Below are 24,900 nucleotides of genomic sequence, written 5' to 3' on the forward strand. Positions count from 1 at the left end.
TGCTAATTCTTCCGTTACAGAGTATTATTGTGTGAGAAATTCAGTATATTTCTAAAGCTAGGTTCCAACAAAACCTGCCCCAGGGGCCAGATGATTGAGCAGTTGATCAGGACTTCCGACATCATACTGCCGAACACAGGTCAGACCACGCATTTTAGCACCGCTTCAGGTTCGTCCTCTGCCATAGACCTCTCTATTTGTTCGCCTGTGCTTGCGGACATTGCTCAGTGGGTCGTAGATGACGACCTTCATGGCAGTGACCATTATCCTATCTGGCTCCATCTGCCAGTTGAAATGGGTCGTGCCGAACAGCCATCAAAATGGTTGTTCCGGAAGGGAAACTGGTCGCTCTACAGGTAGTTGGCTGTTTTTGAACAGTGTGAGGGCGTCCAGGATTGGGTGGATCACATTACGGCGGTGATACACCATGCCGCTGATGCATCCATACCAAAGTCAAAGGGAACACCTGTGAGGCAGCCTGTCCCTTGGTGGAATGACGACTGTCTTACCGCAATCAGAGACAGAAGGGCGGCTTTGAGAAGATTCCATCGGTGCCCCACTGATGCGAATCTGGCAACTTTCCGCATAGCACGGGCGCGGGCGAGAAGAATCGTTAGGGAGAGTAAACGGGGGTCTTGGCGTGAGTTCCTGAACTCCATCAATAGGTCCACATCTTCAAGCAAAGTATGGGAAGCCATTAGGAGGCTCTCAAGGCGATACTCTCGACCGCCAATAGCAGCTGTACGTGAGCGGGGGTGTCGCCCAACATCTCCAAGAGATTGTATTGTTTGGCGACTCCATGTTGTCTTGTGCACTACGACCAGATAACAGGTATACTTGAAAAAAGAGACAGCATTGGTCGTATATTTTTTACTATTGCAAAATCGATTTTCTGTCACTGAGTGACCATCTTCAGTGCTACATTGTATAACTTAAATTGGGATGCACTGTTGTCACTAAGCTTACGGCAATCACATAGACTCATGATGATTGCCGTAAGCTTAGTGACAACAGTGCATCCCAATTTAAGTTATACAATATAGCACAGAAGATGGTCACTCAGTGACAGAAAATCGATTTTGCAATAGTAAAAAATATGCGACAAATGCTGTCTCTTTTTTCAAGTATATCTCCAAGAGACATCGCCCGGGCTTTGGCAGAATCTTTTCACACTATTACGGCCGATTCTAGCCAGGACCCAGCATTTCTTCGCTATCGGGGTACACAGGAGAGGGCTGGTTTTGATTTCCGTTCAAACAACACTGAGGCATACAACCGGCCTTTCTATTTGTGGGAGTTGGACTCTGCACTGTCAGTATCTCGGGATACTGCGCCTGGTCCATACCTGATATCGTATAGCATGCTCCAGCAGTTGGATCTGCGGTCAAAGGAAGTCCTCCTTCAACTTTTTAATGAAATTTGGAAGACGGGTGACTTTCCTAGTTCGTGGAAAGAATCGATTTTAATTCCACTTTTAAAACCAGGGAAGGATCGGACCGAACCCAGTAGCTATCGTAGCATTAGTCTCACGAGCTGCGTAGGAAAGACATTTGAGCGTATGGTCAATAGGCGCCTGCTGTGGGTTCTCGAATCCAGATCCTTACTTACCCGCTGCCAGTGTGGGTTCAGGAGGTATCATTCCACCCTAGATAACCTGATCCTACTCGAAACAGCGATACAAGATGTTTTTCTACGTAAGCAACACCTTATCGGCGTTTTCTTCGACCTGGAGAAGGCGTACGATACTACCTGGAGGCATAATATTTTGCGGCAGCTTTATGAGTGGGGCTTCCGTGGGCGTTTACCCACAATTATCGGATCCTTTCTGTCGGACAGGTATTTTAAGTATAAGGTTGGGAATGTCCTGTCTGACCGTTTTAAGCAGGAGAACGGTGTCCCTTAAGGAAGTGTCCTCAGTGTGAGAGCTTTCGCAATTGCGATCAATAGAATTGCGTCCACAATACGACGGCCCGTGCAGTGCTCCTTGTTTGTGGACGATTTCTCCATTTTCTGTGGGTCTTCCTCCCCCACAGCTGCTACACGCCAATTACAGCTGACACTCCTGCGATTGGAGGAATGGTCTAAGACCACAGGCTTTAAATTCTCATTGGAGAAGACTGTTTGTGTAGATTTTAACCGTTCCCGTTCTCTTTTTATTCTCCCTGTTTTAAAACTAAGAGACACTGTTCTCCCCTTTATGGAAAATGTGAAATATCTAGGGCTTATTTTTGATGAGAAGCTCACATGGTTGCCACACTTAAAGGATCTAAACGTCCGCTGTTTCAAGGCTTTAAACGTCCTTAAATGCGTCAGTCATAGATCCTGGGGCGCTGACCGGGCACGTCTGCTCCAACTTTATAAGGCCTTTGTGCGACCTCGACTGGAATACGGATGTCAAGCTTATGGCTCTGCAAGACCTTCCTACCTCAAAATGTTGGATGTGATTCACCATGAGGGTATTAGGCTTTCAACGGGGGCTTATCGCACGAGTCCAGTTGCTAGTCTACGTGTCGAGGCGGGAGAGCCTCCCCTGTCCATTCGGCGTCTTCTCCTCGTGCTACGGCACGCGAACAGGGCCAAGTCCACTCCTCTTTCATTGGCGTCCAACACTTTTTCCCAGCCGGCACTGGAACGTCTCTTGCGCCACCGTGCGAAGGCAACAAAGGCGTTTGGCATCCGTGCAAAGGAGAGTCTCGAGTCAGTACACCTGGAGGGCATTAAGGTCCTCCACCAGGGATGGAGTACGGGATCTCCCTGGCTACTACAAAGGCCAAGATTACTTCTTGATCTGGCTGCTTACAAGAAGTGTTGTACCCCAGACCACCTTTTTAAAATTAAACTTACTAAGATTTTAGAACGCCATTCAGATTTTATTACTGTTTACACGGGTGGGTCTAAACAGGGGGATTTTATGGGCCGCTCTGCTGTGTTTCCCGATACTGTCCATAGGATAGGGCTCCCAGAGCAGTTCTCAGTTTACTATGCAGAACTGTTTGCCATTCTGCAAGCATTAGAGCATATGCGCAGACATCATGGCACGAAATTCATCATCTGTTCCGATTCCCAAAGTGCAGTCGGCCGTGGTTGGCAAGCGGTTAAAGGCGCTACAGTCTGGAACCGCGCGACCGCTACGGTCGCAGGTTCGAATCCTGCCTCGGGCATGGATGTGTGTGATGTCCTTAGGTTAGTTAGGTTTAAGAAGTTCTAAGTTCTAGGGGACTGATGACCTTAGAAGTTAAGTCCCGTAGTGCTCAGAGCCATTTGAGCCATTTGAGTCCCAAAGTGCTCTACACGCTCTTGAACAGATGTACCCAGCAGATCGGATGGTGCAAGAAGTGCAGGACGCACTCCTGCTCTTGCAAAAGCAGGGTAAGGATGTAATTTTCTGCTGGGTTCCAGGGCACATAGGGATTCCTGGAAATGAACTTGCAGATGCGGCTGCCAAGGAGGTTTGCTCCATCCCACCTCCTGCTCGCTGTTCCGCCCCCCTGCAGGCAATAACATCTTTCGTGACTCTGAAGGTCATGCGTTGGTGGGAGGCTCAGTGGCTGGACGTGAGGGATAATAAGTTGCGAGCGGTGAATGATTCTGTTCGACCATGGCTCACCTCCTTCCGACAACGACGAGCTGAGGAAGTAGCCCTTACACGGCTTAGAATAGGACATTGTCCGTTGACACATGGTTTTCTGTTACGTCGTGAGGAGCCACCAACGTGTAAGACACAGCTGTCGATACGACATATTTTAACTGAGTGTGTTTTATATGCGGGTTTGAGGGAAGATTTCAGTTTCCGACCAGACCTGCCCTCTCTTTTAATTAATAATGAGGCGAGTGTCGCTAGAGTTTTACGTTTTTGTGTGTTGTCTGGACTTCTTCCCAAAATATTGGGATTGAGGTCTTAATGTGCTGTACAGTCGTTTGGTCACCCATTATTTGTAAGTGGTCACCCAGCCACAGTTAATTACTTTTACCTATTTTTTACTGGTATTTTATTTTTAGTTTTATCTGCCTGTTTTGATGTGCTGTGTCCAATCTTGCAATTTGAACATTTCCAATTCCCGCAAAGATCGGCTCTGAACTGATCTTTGTTTAACAGATCTTGGCTGCACTCGTCAACATTTCTTTTGGGAACGGGCGCTGATACCCTCGTTGTTGTGCGACATAAAACACTAATCATCATCATCATCATCTAAAACTAAGTGTGTAACCTGTGGATGGTTAAGCCTTACTTCGTCGATCGTGTGCCGCCTTGTACCTTGAAACGGAAGGTCTTCTACTATGGTACTCGTGATATTCACAAATGAACTGAGTTTCTTTAATGTCTTAAATTTCCCTGTCTTGAAATTGTAAATTTGTTTTAGCTGCCGGTACCTTATATTTGAAAATGTTTTTCTCTTGTAACTTTTTTATGATATTTATTCTTAATTTCATTTTACTTATTTTTATTGGTGTGTTGTAGATTAATGATGTGTCAAATTGACTCTTAAATACAGTATTGACAAAATCATCTCGATTGCAATACTCTTAAATTTGAGCAGAGTGTTCGTTCCTACGGGCATACCATACTGTACGAGGTTGTGCTGAAAAGCAGTGTCTCCTAATTTTTTACGTGAAAACTCTTAAAGCTTTTTAAATAAATTAACAATTATTACCATTCTACATCTTTACCCATGATGTCTATATGTTTACAGCCTTCTGCTGCTGGGGTGCTCCTAATTGTAGAGTGTAACATGGTGATGCGTAAAGCAACGATGTCGATTTGTTAGAAACAGCGTGCTATAATCGAGTTAATAATTCTAATAGTTTGTCCACACATGGAGCAACCTCTCCCTTAGCATGATAATGCCAGACTGCACACGCGCCCTGTGACATCTGCAACATTTCCACACCTTGAGCTTCACTACTACCCATCATCCTCCCTTCAGTTCCAACTTGGCCCCATCCGATTTCGTCTGTTTCCAAAACTTTAAGAACACTTGAAGAACTTTACTGTGGTGATGATGAAGTGGTGGAAGTACACGTGAGGTTGTGGCTTTGTCGATAATGTCTAAAGTGGCGGCATCAACAAAGTGGTCTCTCATTGGGAGAAATATGTCTATGCTTAGAAATAAATATGTAGACATAAAGAATAAAGATATAGGTTGTTGATAACGTTTGTTTTATTTAAAGAGCGTTAAGAGTTTTCAGAAAATAAATGAAGAGACGTTACTTTTCATCATGCCTTTGTACATTGGAACCATTTATTGGTATTTGGAAAACCTTTTCTGGAGTAATTTCAGAAAAATCCTGTGGCGCTAATCTTTACAAAATGGAATCACGAAACATAAATATATTAAATTTCTATTACATGACTGGCTAGAGGCGAAGTCTGGAAGTGTTCAAAGGTACAACACTCCCCTTTGACTGCTCCGCGAATATCACCTGCGTAGGCGACCACGTCAGTAGCCTCGTACACTCCGTTACTAGCTGCATTATCAGTACATATCAGGAAATTGGACCACGCGAATATCCTTGAAAGCATCTTATAGTCATCTCTCGCTTGCCTTACGGACTGATATGTTGGGAGAAAAGTGACCAGCAAATACTCTATTGTGGCCCCTGTCACCAAACAGTAAAAAACTCGTACGAATAGATCCACAAAAAGCATTGACGGATATCCAGAAAGTCGACCCCCGGCTCATTCAGTACTTGATATGAGCAGGAGAGTTTCAGCTTTACCTGTTCGTTCAGGTACGTTGGAAACTGGATGGCGAAGTGCATATTTTGCTATAGTTAAGGTGGACACTGCTCGTAAGCAATAAGTAACTTTTTACATGAGACGGGAGCAAGCTCAGTGTGAAGCAGGTGAAACGGCATTAGGGAGGTGGGGGAGGGGGGGGGGGGAGGGAGAAATGAGGTAGAGCGGCTGCTACAACTGGAAGAAACAGTAGGGCTTACGTTTTGTCATTATATGTGAGGCACAGTCTACGACAGAAGGAGACGGAAGGAGATCTGCCATGTCCTTTCAAACGGAGCCATCGCGGAGTGGATTCAAGAGATTTAGTGAAGCAACGGAAAACCTAAATATGTGCCATCGTACGGAGATATGAATCTCTGTTCTTCACAATGCGAATCTACAGGTGCGCCACCTCGCTCAGAGTTTCATATGGAGCCTCACAACGGTTCTTTTTACACATGACTGGATTTATGATTTATCAAGATGTTCGTGATTCAACTTTACTCTACGGGTATCTGCTCAACACAATCGACCGATGTGTCATTGAGTGGGAACAAATCGCTGTTGGCGATGCAAACGATTCAAGGCAGAAGTCACTTCTGCAAAAACAGAATCAGATAAAAGTACAAAGCAGAGCACACCACAAATAAAATTGTAAATGGAGCTGAAACCTCTTTATTTGAATTATATTTGAGTAGCTGAAGGCTAATTGCTTAATTCCATCTGTCACAGAAGGTGATATTAAAACTTAATGTTTAAAATATGGATCGTGATTCACTTTATGTTTCTCAATAAGAACACGCACTTAAGACAACACTTTTTATTATCTCTTCAATATATCATACCTGAACAATCACATTGAAGGCAGTCACGACTAAGAAGTATTGAGAAAAGGTAAGCTGAAGAAGCGGTATGAAGTAGTGGGCTCTCAAGGCATTTTATTATATTACACGTAAAGAACCAGTGAGTGGATGCCATCAGCTGCACGTAATTCCATATGGGCAATAGATATAGCTTCTTCGTATGAGAGCCGTTTACAACAAAGATATCGCTTCCATGCAACTTGCGCTCTTCTCGTAATATTAATACATTTCAATACAGAAAGTATGTGATTCATTACATTCTCCACCAATGGCGAGAGACTTGGTTCATTTTTAATAGTCAAAGGTCCGAGCAATTCTACATTCGCTCGTGATTGTGATTTTTGGTTTTCTATAGGACATTTAACATGTTTAATTGTTTCATAGTGGTTGCGGATAAATTTTGTTATGAGTACCATTTAATTTTTCAGTTGCTTGCACAAGTGATAAATATTACATAGTGGCAGATTGTATTCTGTCAGGTCCTGATATTAATTTTTCATCAGCGGTACAACAATGTTAAGATTTCACGAGTCAGTAACCGTACTGATTATTGGCTGTTCATGAGGCTGGATGCTTCTAAGCCAGGATAATATTTTTTATATATTTTTCTCAATATTCTGGCTCTATTCTTATAGAAAAGCTGGCAAAATCAGCCTCATGAAATATTTATTTACACAGTAATTTTCGGTCACAGATTGGCACTTGGTTAATATCTTTTACAATTTCAGCATTTTCATTATAAAGAGTTCCTTTTCGAAATAATTAAAGTTCCTTTGAGATACAGAATGTAAGAACAGTTTTTTGAGCAGTGGTTTGAATTTTATTTTAAGGATTTAGAATTGGAAGTCACTAAGTTTTTCATTAGTTGAAGACGTCCATTTTCTTCACTGTTTACAAATTTAATAAACAGTGCTTACAAAAGTTTATGGTTAACACAAACATGTCGTAATAGTTGTAAATTATAATCCAATGCGGACAGATGCAGTGGGATGCGGTCGGATGCAGTTAGATGGGTTTCAGGCAAGGGTTTCTTGTGTTGTGTGGTCCATGCGGGTAGTTTGTTCAGGGCAGAATCTTTTGGCTCGCCACTCGACATCCAGTGGCAAAGTACACGAAACATTTGCAACGACAACAAAATTACTGATTACGAACATAATCTTCCTGTGAAACAAAAAAAAGCTTGATAAAACAACAAGAGGGACGAGTTATTCTATTACTCTCTTTCACGAAATAAACAAAATTCTGGCATCAATTGTATCACAATGGGTGGTTGTTAAAAGCAAGTCACTTCAATATTATCGTAGAGTTTGTATGTAGTTATTATTTACACGTTCAAACAATCTGCAGTCACTATACTCACTTTTTAAGCGTCGTTATAGCTTCGTATTACACTAGGTCGTTAGGCGTAGCCCTAGTCTGGAGACTGTTCATTTACTGTTTTCCTATGGCCACGTCGTTTATCGGCTACCAAGACTCTTCCTCCCGGCACAGGAAAGTTCTTGTTTTCTCTGGCTACGCAGCGTATAGCAGACACACAGCCTCCCCCTGTTAGACGCTATGGCGGGTGATCAAATCTGGGGTTTTGATTTCAAACGCCCATCACATGTAACAACGCAGACAACGGTTACGTCATGTGTAGCCGACTGCGACACAATTTCTGAGAGTTTGACAGTTTGTTTTGTCGGCAATTTATTCTTCCATAAATCACTACCATTGCCGTATTATGCTTAATTTACCTTTTAGTCCATCCCCTTCCCATTTTTTGACCGACAATTCAGGGGTAAATGTGGTCAAATTTAGTGCTCTGAATGTGGTACATGCGGTTGGTTATTGACTGCATTACCATTCTTGTTACCATTGTTATTATCGCTATTGGCATAACTATCACTCACCAAGATAGGATTTGTGGGGTAGTTAATTGGCTGATATTGCAATTTGGAGCATCATTCCTGTTTATATATCGACAATGGAATTTGTAATTTTGCGTCCTCAGTTTTATATAATTGAAGTAGTTTTGATTATTGTTTTGACTCTTACTGTGGTTGTTGTGCGATATTCCGTTACCATTCTACAGACGGTATAATTTTCTGTGCAGTTTGTGTTCCTGTCAAGATTATTGTTATGAAAATTAATGGAATTGTTCATTCCAGTTCAATAATTGAAACGTCCCCTTAGAACTATTTATACACGAGACTTCCCCTTAGAACAATTATACACGACTGTGCTTAAACTGACACACAATATTTTTGTTAGCGCAACGCAATCTGACTTTCAAAATTCCCTACAAAAGAATGGCCCTGACTAACATTAAACTATACCTTTCACAAATCACTTACCTCACAAAAATCTTCGCTGCTCAAGCTACTGCAATACAGCGAGCGCCACTACTGCCAGCTAAATAAAAGATTCAAACTATGGAAGGCACTAACTACTGATAGGGATAGTTAGCAAATGAAAGATATTAATAGAGAACAAACAATGTATTTACCTTGATATCATCAAATCAATATAGCAGTTCATGACAAATTACAAACCTCCGCCATCTCTCTCCCCACATCCACCACTGCTGGCGGCTCACCTCCCACTGCGCAACGCTACGCGCTGTTCACAGCCAGCTGCCTAACACTACAATGGCGAGTATTACAACAATGCAAAGCAGACACAGACTGCCCACAGCACAGCCAGTGATTTTCATACTGAGCGCTACGTAACGTTGCCAATAAGAAAACATAAAAAGCCTACTTACATAGAGAAAACATAAACAGCCTACTTACATAGCCCCCATGCTCCCCACAAAAAATTTTACAAATTGGGTTGGGCAGTGGCCAATACAGATTTGAAAAAAATTTACATAATTACAATAACAAAGAAATCAAATGCACACACTTATTGATACAATGTTGGTCAAAACCTAAAATTTTCTCACAGTCTATAAAGACAGTCCTTATTCATCACAGTAAAATGACAGTGTTTTTCCTTTTTTTTCAAAGTCTGAACAGTAAAAGAAAATGCACACAGAAGTAGTGGATTTCCATGCTGTCTTGAAGAAGTAGTGTTGTCCATCCAATGGAAAGACAGTGCTGACTCTTGACATGCTGACAGGTAATGGGCCACAATGGAGCAAACCCACAGCAGAGTCATTCGAAGTTTTGAAGAATATTGGTAGGTAAGTCATCACAGAGCAGACCCACTGTAGTCCTGGTAGAGAGTATGGTATTGGTGGGCCACCAGAGGTGCAGACCTACTGCAGACCTTGTAGAAATAATGGCGTTGGTGGGTCATCAAAGATGCAGACCCACTGTAGACCTTGTAGAGAGTATGGTATTGGTGGGCCACCAGAGGTGCAGACCCACTGCAGTCCTTGTAGAAATAATGGTACTGGTGAGTCATCAGAGATGCAGACCCACTGTAGTCCTTGAAGAGATGGCCAGCAGCCATCTGTTGCGACTGTGCAGGTGCACAATCACCATTGAAGAGTCTTGCAGAGAAGATAGCAAGTCCATAAACCACCACTTGTGCACTCACGAAATTTTTTTTTTTTTTTAAATGTCCGTAGAACCAGCAATGCTGTTATCCAGTCCCTTGCTGAATTATTAACACACGTGCAAACACTAACAGTCCCAACTTCTCACATATTGTGCATATACTATGACCAACAGAAAAGTGTGCAGTGAAATGAATGCTTACAAGTTACTTAATTTGATTAACTGGCGTCAATTACAATTATATAACATAAGAATACAATTACAAAGATACAAAATACATCATTAAAAACATAACAATACAGATAACATTTGTAGTAATACAGGCTTTACAAAAGAATCGAAATAACATATACATCAGTGTTACAGGAATTATAAGTACCTACATAAAGATCAGAATAGCTTTGGAAACAACAACTTCACACATGAGCATTAAAACAAAACAGAATAAATAAAGTCTAAGCATCTTTACAAAGAAAATAACAGAGTATTAGAAAAATTCTACAACATAGCTCTCATCAGCTAAACACATAAAGACAGGAAAAACACAAATACACAAGGGTACACAAACATGTAGTGGGATAACACAAAAGGAAAGGACAGGGTTTGTTTTACTGCAGTATTTTGCAAACAAAACTTTCTTTACTTCTCAGAGATCTCCCTTCATTCATCATTATTCCCAAAAAGTCCTATCTATACCTCCTTCCTATATTCTATTCATATTTCTTTCAAAATAATTATGTCTGATTGTACAATACTCATTGGGGCCCAAATCTTTTTCATATAACTTTGCAATGCATTCTTTACCTATTCTCCATAGTCAGTTTCTTATATAGTCTACCCCCTCTTAAGCTAACTTAAATCTACTGAGCTCAGAGATATGTATACCAAGGGACGATGCAATGCAGCATCACATAACAAATTAACACAAACAGCAATGCAAAAAATGCTAATTGGCAAAGCTAGCAGCATAAATTAGCAAAAGTCAAATTCAATAACACTATGCCTGGCAAACAGCAGCAACTTATACCTAAACATGACACAGCTCAAGCAGAAAAAATATTGCAGTAAAAACAACAATGCAGACAAGAGAAATGTCTATTCACATCTTAATGTCTATGTAATTAAAGTGGTGCACCATAACAACTGATTGTAAAAAAATATTACCATGTACTTGAAAAGAAAATTATGTGTTACTGTTACTAGTTCCTTCTTATTGTTCTTTCCTTTCCAAGTGCTCCTTTTTTAAAGAATGTGGATCATAAAATAATTATTTAATAGATCTGTTGACAGAAAGAGTTCACATTAGCAAATGCATCTAAGTTTATTTTATAAAACTAATGCTGCAACACAGCTGGAAACCAGATATTTAATGAAATAAGCAACTATGAAAAGCAAAGCATAAAAATATCATTCAATAGTCATGTGGCATTTCGTAAGTCAGTAGCACTCAACTCTCGGAGAAAGACACTTGTCATAATCAGGTGTGTGGATGTACGAATATTTCCCATCAATTCATAAGCATTTCAATAATTAGCACAAAGTGCGAGTAATCATATGTTTTCAAGTAACAAGGGTGTCGCATTAGCGATGAAAGGCACACCCTAATGGCTTGTTCTCCAGGTGTTTGACACAGCTGTGTGCCCACAACGCATTACAAAAATCATATGTTTTCAAGTAACGAGCGTGTCGCATTAGCGATGCCCTCTACAAAGGAATGTCATTAGCGGGGGTATAGGCTTCCGGAAAGGCACACCCTAATGGCTAGTTCTCCAGGTGTCTGACACAGCTGTGTGCCGACGACGCACGTGCAGGTGGTCACTTTCTTACGGAAATATTTACGACACCAGTTTCCGCTACAGTGACAGTCTCATATGAAAATTTCACAGGTCGAAAATTTACGTCACAAGTGTGTAGAAACAAAATCCTATGAATATAACAGTGTCCAAAAAATTTTCGCCGGCATTGTGATACATTCACGCATTTACACGCACATTTCATAACTCTTAAAGTACGATTCTCGGTTTCCAACATCCTTTTTCACAAGTCATTAGTCCTTAACTTCTTTCATTATTCATATACATATAAACACGTAATCACATTCCTCATATATGGTAGCATCATCTCATTGACATAAACATACCTCAACAGCATAATACACATCGTCGTCGTAAAAATAACATCATAACACCTCAGTCAAATCTCAAAAAAGTCGTACCTTTCTGCAATAATTTCAAAATCTAAAAAAAATTCTCTGCTCATGTCAAAAGTGTCATCTGCCTCAAACGTACTTTAAAAATCATGATCCTATACCAAATATATCATTCAAAGCTCTCATAGTATCACAATGGTTCCAAAAAAATATGAACAGTTCACTAAGTACAGACAAAATACAATTTCGTAAGTGTGAAGTTATCCAACGGTATAATTACGTAAACATCTGTCACTGATGTTGTAAAAAAAGTTTATCTCTCAGTTACATGATCAGATAGCTGTGTAATTTGTGTGTTAGAGAAATATGGTACCGATGTGTAAACTTGTATAAGCAAATACCATATTAGCTAGGGCTCCTTGTGCTTGCCAAACACATGATACACAAAGTAGGCGTGTACCCCCCTGAGGATTATTGTAATTGTGCCCTCAGGTATTACAGATTACAGCAATGGAATGAAATGTATCACGAAAAACTTTCTTTGTAATTCAAAAATCTCTAAAAATAAATGTTTTAAGTACAAAATTAATCACTCAAATACATGTCCTGTAGCGCTAAATGTGCATCTTGCTGTAAGATAATCTCTGGGAAGTGTCGTAGTTATTGTTCTCCGAAAGCTAAGTTCTGCAGAAGTCAATGTACTTACCTCATGATAAACAAAGTGAAATGCTTTGCGTATAGATATCATACTTATTACGCTTATTGTTGTGATGAAGAAATTACTGTGCTGTAAAGTATTGTTGTGCTACAGAAAAGGCTGTCTCATTGTAGCTATACCACAAAAGTTACTATTAAAACATGTTTTACTTTCCAGAATAATACAGAAAAACTGTGCAGATATAAAACAAATACTCCGCAAAAACAACAATGTAAATTGTCACACATTAGTAACGTCGTGATATAAATCGTGTAGCTGTCCCATAAACTAACCACTGTGTCATCTGGTATCTCACAGAAAGTACTTTAAATACAGAATGTATTTTCAGGTAACCAAAATGTTGCATTAAAATCTCATTAGCAGTACTGGTAAATGTTCTAAGTATGTAAGCCTGATAGTCGTTACGTAATCGTGCAACTAACAAGCAAGAATGTACAAATACAACACTGTGTCGTCTGTTCACTATAACAATGCATTCGTAATTTCTGTTTAAAAATGTTCCCTAGGTTCTACACTGGATATTTAACTTCAAACATTGTTGTATGTTAGCAGTTTCTTAAGTCTAACACAGCATACTAGTAATGTAAAGTGAAAAGTTTTAAGGCAAAGACAAAGTTAAAAAGCAGATTATCTCTCAGTAAGCGGTTTTACATGTGAAGTGTGGTGCAATCCTTTACTCTTCCTAGTACGCAGACTTTCAACTTCAACGGAATTATCATGTGGTATACGTCGGTGAGGAGTGCTAAAAATTTTCTCAAGGTTAACGTCTTATGTTATTTTTCTCGGAGCTAGCGGGCGCACGCGGCTGCCTGCTGCATGCGGTGTGAGTCATTGTCTGTCCCTTTGTTGGCGCGCGTCGTTATTGGGGTTTGGAGACCTAACTTCTACAAATTCACCGTGACGAGAAGGCCCTGCTCTGTTTGAATCCCGCCAGTTCTGATGCAATTCAGGTCTGTCGTTACGATCATATCGTCTGTCGTCATGTCGGTAGATTCCATAGTTTCTTTCTTGTCGGTCACATGGTGGAGAATTTCTCCCTGAATTGTAACTGTGCGCCAAACTGTTGCGTCTGAAGTTATTCTGCCTCCATTGATAATAATTGTTTTGGTTCCCATATTGTCTGTTTCTCTGATTGTCTCTGTGACAGTCATTACTACGGAAATGCGATCTTTCTCTGTAACTATTATTACTCTGCCAGCGGTTGTCATATGGGTGGTGTCTGTTTTGGTCACGATTTGCGTTGTAAGAATAGCCTTTTCGTGCCCAGTTATTGTTTCTGTCGAACCGGAATTGTGACGGATGTGACCTGTAGTGATTGTTTTCCTGTTTTCGCATCCCGCGACGGTCTGTGTCAATTTCCAGTTCTTGTAACAGTCCCTGAAATGCTTCAATGTCGTCTTTGCAACGTCCTGCTAAAATAATGTGTCGTAAATGTTCAGGCAATTTGAGTAAGCAAATGCGGATGAGTTCTGAGGGGCTGTATGGGTTTGAAAGATATTGATTCTTATGCAACATGTCTTCAAAATATTTGACAAGACTGGAAAATTCAGATTGTTCAAAGTGTTTCATCATCATGATGCTATGTTTTACACGGTCTTGTGTAGCTTGAGACCAATATGCTGAGAGGAAGGCATGGTAAAATTCTCCTTCACTGTGGCAATCGTGAATGACCGATCGCATTCTTACAGCTGGTTCATTCTCTAAGTAGCCACACATAAATTCTAACCTGTGCTCCAATGACCAGTTGGGAGGGAAACAATGAGAGAATTGATGGAGCCACGCTTGTGGATGAATGTCGTTGGCAGAATTCTTAAACGTTTTGAATTTACGTGTAGTAATGAACAGCTTATAGTCAAAATAATCGTGTCGGCGAGTAGCATATCGGTCATTGTTACGTCGTGTCGGCGGTTCCATCTCAAAATTCGGTGTACCTTGCCAATTTCTTTCATAATTACCGAAATGCCCTGTGTTATTATTTTGTGGCTTTTGCGTATTTCTAAGTTCCTCTTTCCGTGTTGGAGCGCGAGTGTCCTCTGAAATACGTAATTCTTGTATTACCTGAGTCAGCTGTTCTTGTACTTCCCGGATTTCTCTTTGGTGTTGCGTATTAATTTGATTCAGATTTTGTTTCAGTTTCCTAATTTGTTCGCACTCTTCTGTGTCATTAAAGACTACCGGTTTCGTGTCATTCAGATTATCATCTACCTTTGTAGATAAGTTAGTGACCTGATCCGAAAGTTCGGCTACTTTCTCTGATAATGAACTAATTTCCTCCATGTGTCTTTCTGAACCAATTTTCAGAGTATCTACTGTGTCCCTTAAGTTTTCCTGAGTTTTTGCAAGTTGCGTAACCGAATCGGTAGATGCAACTGAGTCCATTTTAGTTTGCAAGGTCTCATGATTTTCATGAACAATAGTTTGCAGTTCTTTTATGGCTGCTTCGTGATTCTGTAATGCATTTTCATGCCGCGAAAAAATAGGCTGAAAATGCTCACAAATTTGTGTTTTTACGTCATTACACACTTTTTGACATTTCGATTCAATGTTATGTAACTCAGTGGTTAAATCTTCACGTGTTTGTTCAAGTGTGGTGTCTAGCTTCCGAAGATTTTTTTCCATTGTGTCTAACTGTTGCAGCTTTTGCTGTGTTTGTCTCTGATTTTGTTCCATTGTGTCTAAATTTTAAGATTTTGTTCCACTGTGTCTAACTTTTTAAGATTTTGTTCCATTGTGTCTAACTTTTGAAGCTTTTGCTGTGTTTGTCCCATTTGTTGTATTAATTGTAATAACAATGCATTGGTGTCTGAAACATGTTCCTCAGTGCTTTTCGGCAGTGAATTTGCACCGGAAACATTCACATTTTGACAAGCAGAAAATGTGTCTTGACTTATTTGAGAAAACGGTGAGGATCCAAAACCTGAATCTACAGTATTTGCGAAATCGTGTCGTGTCATTTCGGCTTCCTGAGGCGAGCTATTGCCGACCGATCGATCGATAATGCTTCCCTCTTCACTAATTGTTTCACTGTCCACGCCATTGTTTGCCGCCCGCTCCATTTCCGTATGCACAATTACCAAATTACTACTTTGAACATCAGTTAATTCATTACTCGGTGGCGCTAACATACTGCTTTCATTTTCACTGTCATTTCTCAGTTTACTTTGGAGCCTAGTATTACGTTTTTCACACGCCATTATTGTCACAGTATTTCACACGACAACACAGAAAAACACAATTTGAAGATCAAAAATAAGAGAACACATTAAAATAGCACTGAAAATAATATCTAGTTAATTGCAGCTGCGAAATACTTGCTGCAAATCTACATGCATGCCACAACTGATTTACTGTACAACAATGAAAGACTGCAACTACAAAGGAGATTCTCTCTACAGTTACGCGCTAGCAATAAACAAAATCTACACTAATTACACAAACTACCAGAAAAAATCAGAAGATTCCAGTGAGGTATCCTAGGCTAAGGGTCGACATATGAAACGTCCCCTTAGAACAATTATACACGACTGTGCTTAAACTGACACACAATATTTTTGTTAGCGCAACGCAATCTGACTTTCAAAATTCCCTACAAAAGAATGGCCCTGACTAACATTAAACTATACCTTTCACAAATCACTTACCTCACAAAAATCTTCGCTGCTCAAGCTACTGCAATACAGCGAGCGCCACTACTGCCAGCTAAATAAAAGATTCAAACTATGGAAGGCACTAACTACTGATAGGGATAGTTAGCAAATGAAAGATATTAATAGAGAACAAACAATGTATTTACCTTGATATCATCATATATCAATATAGCAGTTCATGACAAATTACAAACCTCCGCCATCTCTCTCCCCACATCCACCACTGCTGGCGGCTCACCTCCCACTGCGCAACGCTACGCGCTGTTCACAGCCAGCTGCCTAACACTACAATGGCGAGTATTACAACAATGCAAAGCAGACACAGACTGCCCACAGCACAGCCAGTGATTTTCATACTGAGCGCTACGTAACGTTGCCAATAAGAAAACATAAACAGCCTACTTACATAGAGAAAACATAAACAGCCTACTTACATAGAGAAAACATAAACAGCCTACTTACATAATGTTTCTTTGTGCCAGGATTAAGCATAAGTACTAGTGGAATATAATAACCATATGAATGCTTCACCACCAGATTTGGATGTCTTAATTAACTTTTCCTTAATATAGATAGACTGTTTACCTTTCAAAATTCTTATCACATCTCGTTATGAAGTGAAATTTCCCAGTATAATATTTTATTCAGATGTTTCTCAAAATAGGTTCTCAAATATTCCTGTTGTACCTGGGAGGGTTCAGGGTTAAAAAGCTCCTGTGTAATCTTTCATGCAAGGCTAAAGAGCAGTATTTAAATACAAACACGTGTTCAAATTCATTATTTATTGAGTAATATTCAGCAACATCCGACTCCATCAAGTGTACTGCATGACATCTGTTGTTTAGATTTACGATGCAATGTTACTTTAGACATGCATGTATGTCCGAAGGAACATTACATCGTAATTCCGAACAACAGAGGAACTGCGATATCGTATTTATTCGACGACACCGACAAGCGACTTACAGTTAAAATTCCACCAGAAGATGTTTACACTTATACAGTTAAAATATCTCCCGTGTATGAAAACATGCATAATGAACGTTAGAGTCTAGCTTGTAGACACATTGTTGACAACATATTGAAGTTTGGCTTTGGAGTGTGGTTGGCTAGCCTAATGGATTTCGGTCAGAGAGCTGGTTGGCCTCTGTAATAAAAAAACTGAGTGGAAGGATCACAACAAACGAACTTGAACGGATTTCATGTGACGTTCTCAGAGACCAAACACAACGATAAAAAAAATGGTAAGGTGACTGCTCGTGATAAACGGGAAATCCGGGCTCGAGTCCTGGTGCAATACAAATTTTTCATTGTAGTCATTCCATTATACAGCTGAAGGTTGTCCATATTCGCAACTGCGAATACATTTTTTTTATTGTATAAGACTTGTCGCAAATACTATCTTTTGTGCGTCCATCAACGAAGGTAGGACATCTCCTCGGGATGCTTTTATGAACACAATCGGACTTTCATTATTCTTATCCTGATTAAAAACTTTGAATTGGCGATGCCAAATTAGATTTTCTTATAACATCATATTAGGTAAATGTGGGTACCAGCTTCACATCGAAGATTACTTTCAGGGATGTGTAAATTAATGAGTCGGGTTGAATACGCGGGAATTTTCCATGCACCGGTTCTGTATGAAAGTTTCTTACAGAACCCGCCTCTGAAACGTCATCCGAGACGTCTCAGACGATCTTCCATTTCTCGTAGATCTTGTTTCATTTATCGAGTTATTCGTTGACTAGTTCCAAGCAACGTGGATAAATTTTTCAACTTTCAATTATTCGCTTCTCACTGAAGTATGCAGCTCTATTTTTATGTCAAGAACTTCAGCGAAAATTTATCCTTTTGATTCCTGGACTTTTATTTAGAGGACACGCACATGTTGTGCGTCCCTTATTGCAGACTACGTAGTAAATTATTCTGCCATGCTGCAAATCCATTTGCTCGTCAGTCATACTGTTCTGCCCAACAGTAAGTGTTTCCATTTCATCTTTTAGACGTCGAACCGTGTTCGAGAATTCGTTCCTTTTTTCCAGACATTCATAATTCTGTGTGAAGTTTCTCCACAAATTCCAGTAAATCAACATATGCCTGCTTTAATTAATCAATTTCGTCAGTTAAATCTTTCGCAAGTTTATCCTGTCACCTTATGACCTCAGTAATTTCAGCAACGACATCGTCTTCCTTTTTGACGCATCTCATTTTATTTGGTGTAGTACCTTGCTGAGTTGCAAGTTCCATAACCACACTCAAAGCAGCACTTTGTTGGTTCGCTAGACCGGTAACCTCAGCTGCAATAGTACTTCGCTGATTCTCCATAACGTCTAATCTCTGCAATGAAGCAATTAAAATATCGTTTGTTGGACTGGTCGTCGCTACATTTACTCTCGACCTTGATGCTTTTTCAACTAATTCATCTCTAATGGACTCTAAATGAGTGCTTTCCGGAACGTGTTTTTACAATCACACAGTCACAAAAAAATCACTAAATTCACTTTTATAAAACGCTAATAATATTGATAATATTATCAATACCAATAGCAACAGCAAGCAATAATAATATAACACAATGTCTGGTTTACCAAACAATTTCATAGCGCATGAATGATTGCTGCCTTATGGCATGCGCTAAAAATCAAACTACTGAAATTTTCTATGTACAGCCTCGAAAAATTAATTACGTCCATCGAATTGTGAGACGCTCTGCTGCTTGATACAGACAATTACGCTGAAAAGGTACAACTTTAATTGCGTGGAGTTGTCTGTTCCATCGCTGCGGGACCACTATAGTTCTTTGTGGGTTTTACAAATTCGTTGTTGTCTCCCACTGCAGTTATGGTTACATCATTTGCATGAAATAGAAAACGAATTGGTGGTAGAATGCAGATAACTAATGACACAATCAGTTTTTAAAATGTTCTCAAAGGGGCGCCAAATTTATTGTCACTCGCCTGGCCCATCGTAGGTCTTGGTGCTAATGTGAAATCACGTTATATTGTTAATAAACGTTGGGTACTGGACTTCATTACAGAATACAGGCGGCAATTTCTGTCATAAAAACAATCAGATAATTGGATTTCGTTATCAACTGCGCGCTTCAGATAAAAGTACGAAGCAGAGCACACGGTAAATAAAAATGCAAATACAGCTCAATCCCAATTAGTTGAATTACATTTGAATAGCCGAAGGCTATTGCTTACTTCCATATATCGCAGAAGACGATATTAAAACTTTTTGTTAGTCTTGAAAGGAAGGACCGTGGGTCACTTTCTGTTACTCAATAAGTACGCGCACGTAGGAGAACGCTTTTTGTTATCTCTTCAAAATATGAAACCGGAACAATTACGACGAAGTCAGTGAAGACTAAGAAGCACTGAGAAGAAGTGAGCTGAAGAAATGGAACCAAGAAGTGGTACGGGGAAGTGGGTACTCAAGCCGTTTTGCATTTTATTATACACTGAGGTAACAAACGTCGTGGGACAGTGATATGTACATATACAGACGGCTATAGTATAGTGTACACAAAAGGGCATTGCATTGGCAGAACTTTCATTAGTACGCAGGTGATTCATGTTACAAGGAGTCCACCGACGTAATTATGGCCACACGATGGGAAATAACAGACACTGAACGCTGAATGGTATCTGAGCTAGGGAGTTCAATATTTCGAGATACACGGTGTCAACACTGCCCCTAGAATACCAAATTTCAGGCACTACTGCTGACAACGACGGCGTTTGTGTACAGTTGTCAGTGCTAATACACAAGCAACACTGGGTGAAATACACGCTGAAAACAATGTGGGGCGTACTAAGAACGTTTCCTTTGGGACAGTGCTGCGAAAGTTGGAGTTAATGGGTCATTACCGCGAGTGCCTTTGCTAACGCTACAATATCGCCTGCAGCGCCTTTCCTGGGCTCGTAACCGTATCGGATGAACCATAGGCGACTGGAAAACCGTGGCCTAATCAGATGACTCCCGAATTCAGTTGGTAAGAGCTCCTACTAGGGTTCGAGTGTGGCGTAGACGGCACGATGTCATGGACCGAAGTTTGAACATGGCAGTGTGAGATGTGTACGTGGAACTGACTGGGTCCTCTAGTCCAACTGAACTGATCATTGACTGAAAATACATACGCTCTACTATTTGGGGCCATTAGCAGCCATACATGGGCATCATGTTTCCAGTCAACGCCGGAATTTGTATGGATTTCAATGCCCCATGACAATGGATGGACCACAGTTGTTCTCGACTGGTTTGAAGGTCATTCTGGAACGAATGATTGGGCCATCCTTAGCGCCCGACATGAACCCCACCGAACATTTAAGCGACATAAACGAGAGATCAGTTCGTGCACAAAATCCTACACCGGGAACACTTTCGTAATTATGGACTGCTATAGAGCAACATGGCACTATATTTCTACAGGGGACTTCCAACGACTTGCGTCCATGTCTCATCGAGTTGCTGCAGTACGCCGGGAGAAAGGGAGTCCTACACGATATTAGGAGGTATTCCGTAGCATTTAGCAGCTCTGTGTATTGCACATGAAGAACCAGCGAGTGGATACCGTACTCTGGCACAGACTCACGACACTCCTGCTCATTTTTGTTGTATAGTCTGCAACGACGGCACTCCAAGCGGTCATTGAGCTATGCTTCTCATTACGACGTCGTATAAGTACGAATAGTATCGTTTATATTGATCTGTAACACAGTTTTTTCAATAGGGAGCGTATGTAGTGACCTAAAAATACGATAAAAATGACATTAAATTTGGGTTTCTTTACTTACCTAAGGATCCTGGGAGGTATGAAACGGTGCATTGGAGGCCAGTTTATTTCCGATTCCCTTGTGACATACAGTTATTTACAAAAGATAGTCATACCCTCTTGTTGTTGTTGTTGTGGTCTTCAGTCCTGAGACTGGTTTGACGCAGCTCTCCACGCTACTCTATCCTCTGCAAGCTGCTTCATCTCCCAGTACCTACTGCAACGTACATCCTTCTGAATCTGCTTACTGTATTCATCTCTTGGTCTCCCTCCACGATTTTTACCCTCCACGCTGCCCTCCAATACTAAACTGGAGATCCCTTGATACCTCAGAACAAGTCGTACCAACCGATCCCTTCTTCTAGTCAAGTTGTGCCACAAACGTCTCTTCTCCCCAATCCTATTGAATACTTCCTCATTAGTTATGTGATATACCCATCTAATCTTCAGCATTCTTCTGTAGTACCACGTTTCGAAAGCTTCTATTCTCTTCTTGTCCAAACTATTTATCGTCCATGTTTCACTTCCATACATGGCTACACTCCATACAAATACTTTCAGAAACGACTTCCTGACACTTAAATCTACGCTCGATGTTAACAAATTTCTCTTCTTCAGAAGTGCTTTCCTTGCCATTGCCAGTCTACATTTTATATCCTCTCTACTTCGACCATCATCAGTTATTTTGCCCCCCAAATAGCAAAACGCCTTTACTACTTTAAGTGTCTCATTTCCTAATCTAATTCCCTTAGCATCACCCGACTTAATTCGACTACATTCCATTATCCTTGTTTTGCTTTTGTTGATGTTCATCTTATACCCTACTTTCAAGACACTGTCCATTCCGTTCAACTGCTCTTCCAAGTCCTTTGCTGTCTCTGACAGAATTACAGTGTCATCGGCGAACCTCAAAGTTTTTATTTCTTATCCACGGATTTTAATACCTACTCCGAATTTTTCTTTTGTTTACTCACTGCTGGCTCAAAATAGAGATTGAGTAACATCGGCGAGAGGTTACAACCCTGTCTCACTCCCTTCCCAACCACTGCTTCCCTTTGATGTACCTCGACTCTTATAACTGCCATCTAGTTTCTGTACAAATTGTAAATAGCTTATCGCCCCCTGTATTTTAGCCCTGCCACCTTCAGAATTTGAAAGAGAGTATTCTAGTCAATATTGTCAACAGCTTTCTCTAAGTCTACAAATCCTAGAAACGTAGGATTGCCTTTCCTTAATATAGCTTCTAAGATATGTCGTAGGGTCAGTATTGCCTCACGTGTTCCGATATTTCTACGGAATCCAAACTGATCTTCCCCGAAGTCGGCTTCTACCAGTTTTTCCATTCGTCTATAAAGAATTCGCGTTAGTATTTTGTAGCCGTGATTTATTAAATTGATAGTTCGGTAATTTTCACATCTATCAACACCTGCTCTCTTTGGGATTGGAATTATTATGTTCTTCTTGAAGTCTGAGGGCATTTCGCCTGTCTCATACATCTTGCTCACCAGATTGTAGAGTTTTGTCAGGACTCGTTCTCCCAAGGCCGTCAGTAGTTCTAATGGAATGTTGTCTACTCCCGAGGCCTTGTTTCGACTCGGGTCTTCCAGTGCTCTGTCAAACTCTTCACGCAGCACCATATCTCCCGTTTCATCTACATCCTCTTCCATTTCCATAATATTGTCCTCAAGTACATCGCCCTTGTGTAGACCCCCTATATACTCCTTCCACCTTTCTGCTTTCCCTTCTTTGCTTAGAACTGGGTTTCCATCTGAGCTCTTGATATTCGTACAAGTGGTTCTCTTCTCTCCAAAAGTCTCTTTAATTTTCCTGTAGGCAGTATCTATCTTACCCCTAGTGAGATAAGCCTCTAAATCCTTACATTTGTCCTCTAGCCCTCCCTGCTTAGCCATTTTGCACTTCCTGTCGATATCATTTTTGAGACGTCTGTATTCCTTTTTGCCAGCTTCATTTACTGCATTTTTATATTTCCTCCATTCATCAATTAAATTCAAGATTTTTTCTGTTACTCAAGGATTTCTACTAGCCCTCGTCGTTTTACCTACTTGATCCTCTGCTGCCTTCGCTACTTCATTCCTCAAAGCTACCCATTCTTCTCCTACTGTATTTCTTTCCCCCATTCCTGTCAATTGTTCCCTTATGCTCTCCCTGAAACTCCGTACAACCTCTGGTTTAGTCGGTTTATCGAGGTCCCATCTCCTTAAATTACCACCTTTTGTAGTTTCTTCAGTTTGAACCTACAGTTCATAACCAATAGATTGTGGTCAGAGTCCACATCTGCCCCTGGAAATGTCGTACAATTTAAAACCTGGTTCCTAAATCTCTGTCTTACCATTATATAATCTATCTGAAATCTGTCAGTATCTCCAGGCTTCTTCCATGTATACAACCTTCTTTTATGATTCTTGAACCAAGTGTTAGCTATGATGAAGTCAAGCTCTGTGCAAAATTCTACCAGGCGGCTTCCTCTTTCATTTCTTACCCCCAATCCATATTCACCTACTACGTTTCCTTCTCTCCCTTTTCCTACTGATGACTTCCAGTCACCCATGACTATTAAATTTTCGTCTCCCTTCACTATCGTATAATTTCTTTTATTTTATCATACATTTCTTCAATTTCTTCATCATCTGCAGAGCTAGTTGGCATATATACTTTTACTACTGTGGTAGGCGTGTGCTTCGTATCTATCTTGGCCACAATAATGCGGTCACTATGCTATTTGTAGTAGCTTACCCGCATTCCTATTTTCCTATTCATTGTTAAACCTACTCCTGCATTACCCCTATTTAATTTTGTGTTTATAACCCTGTAGTCACCTGATCAAAAGTCTTGTTCCTCCTGCCACCGAACTTCACTAATTCGCACTATATCTAACTTTAACCTATCCATTTCCCTTTTTAAATTTTCTAACCTACCTGCCCGATTAAGGGATCTGACATTCCACGCTCCGATCCGTAGAACGCCAGTTTTCTTTCTCCTGATAACGACATCCTCTTGAGTAGTCCCCGCCCGGAGATCCGAATGGGGGACTATTTTACCTCCGGAATATTTTAGCCAAGAGGACGCTGTCATCATTTATCCATACAGTAAAGCTGCATGCCCTCGGGAAAAATTACGGCTGTAGTTTCCCCTTGCTTTCAGCCGTTCGCAGTACCAGCACAGCAAGGCCGTTTTGGTTAGTGTTACAAGCCCAGATCAGTCAATCATCCAGACTGTTGCCCCTGCAACTACTGAAAAGGATGCTGCCCCTCTTCAGGAACCACACTTTGGTCTGGCCTCTCAACAGATACCCCTCCGTTGTGGTTGCACCTACGGTAGGGCTATCTGTATGGCTGAGGCGCGCAAGCCTCCTCACCAACGGCAATGTCCATGGTTCGTGGGGGGGGGGGGGGGGGGGGACGTTTCCTCTTAAGAACAACAAAATACTAGTAAACCTGACCTTTCGCAGAAAGAATCAAGTAACCCTGACCTTTTGTAGAAACGTGCCGTATGTCTACTGAACAACGCGAAATTGTTCACTA

This window comes from Schistocerca piceifrons, chromosome 3 (assembly GCF_021461385.2).
Source record: "Schistocerca piceifrons isolate TAMUIC-IGC-003096 chromosome 3, iqSchPice1.1, whole genome shotgun sequence".
Classification (NCBI taxonomy): Eukaryota; Metazoa; Arthropoda; class Insecta; order Orthoptera; family Acrididae; genus Schistocerca; species Schistocerca piceifrons.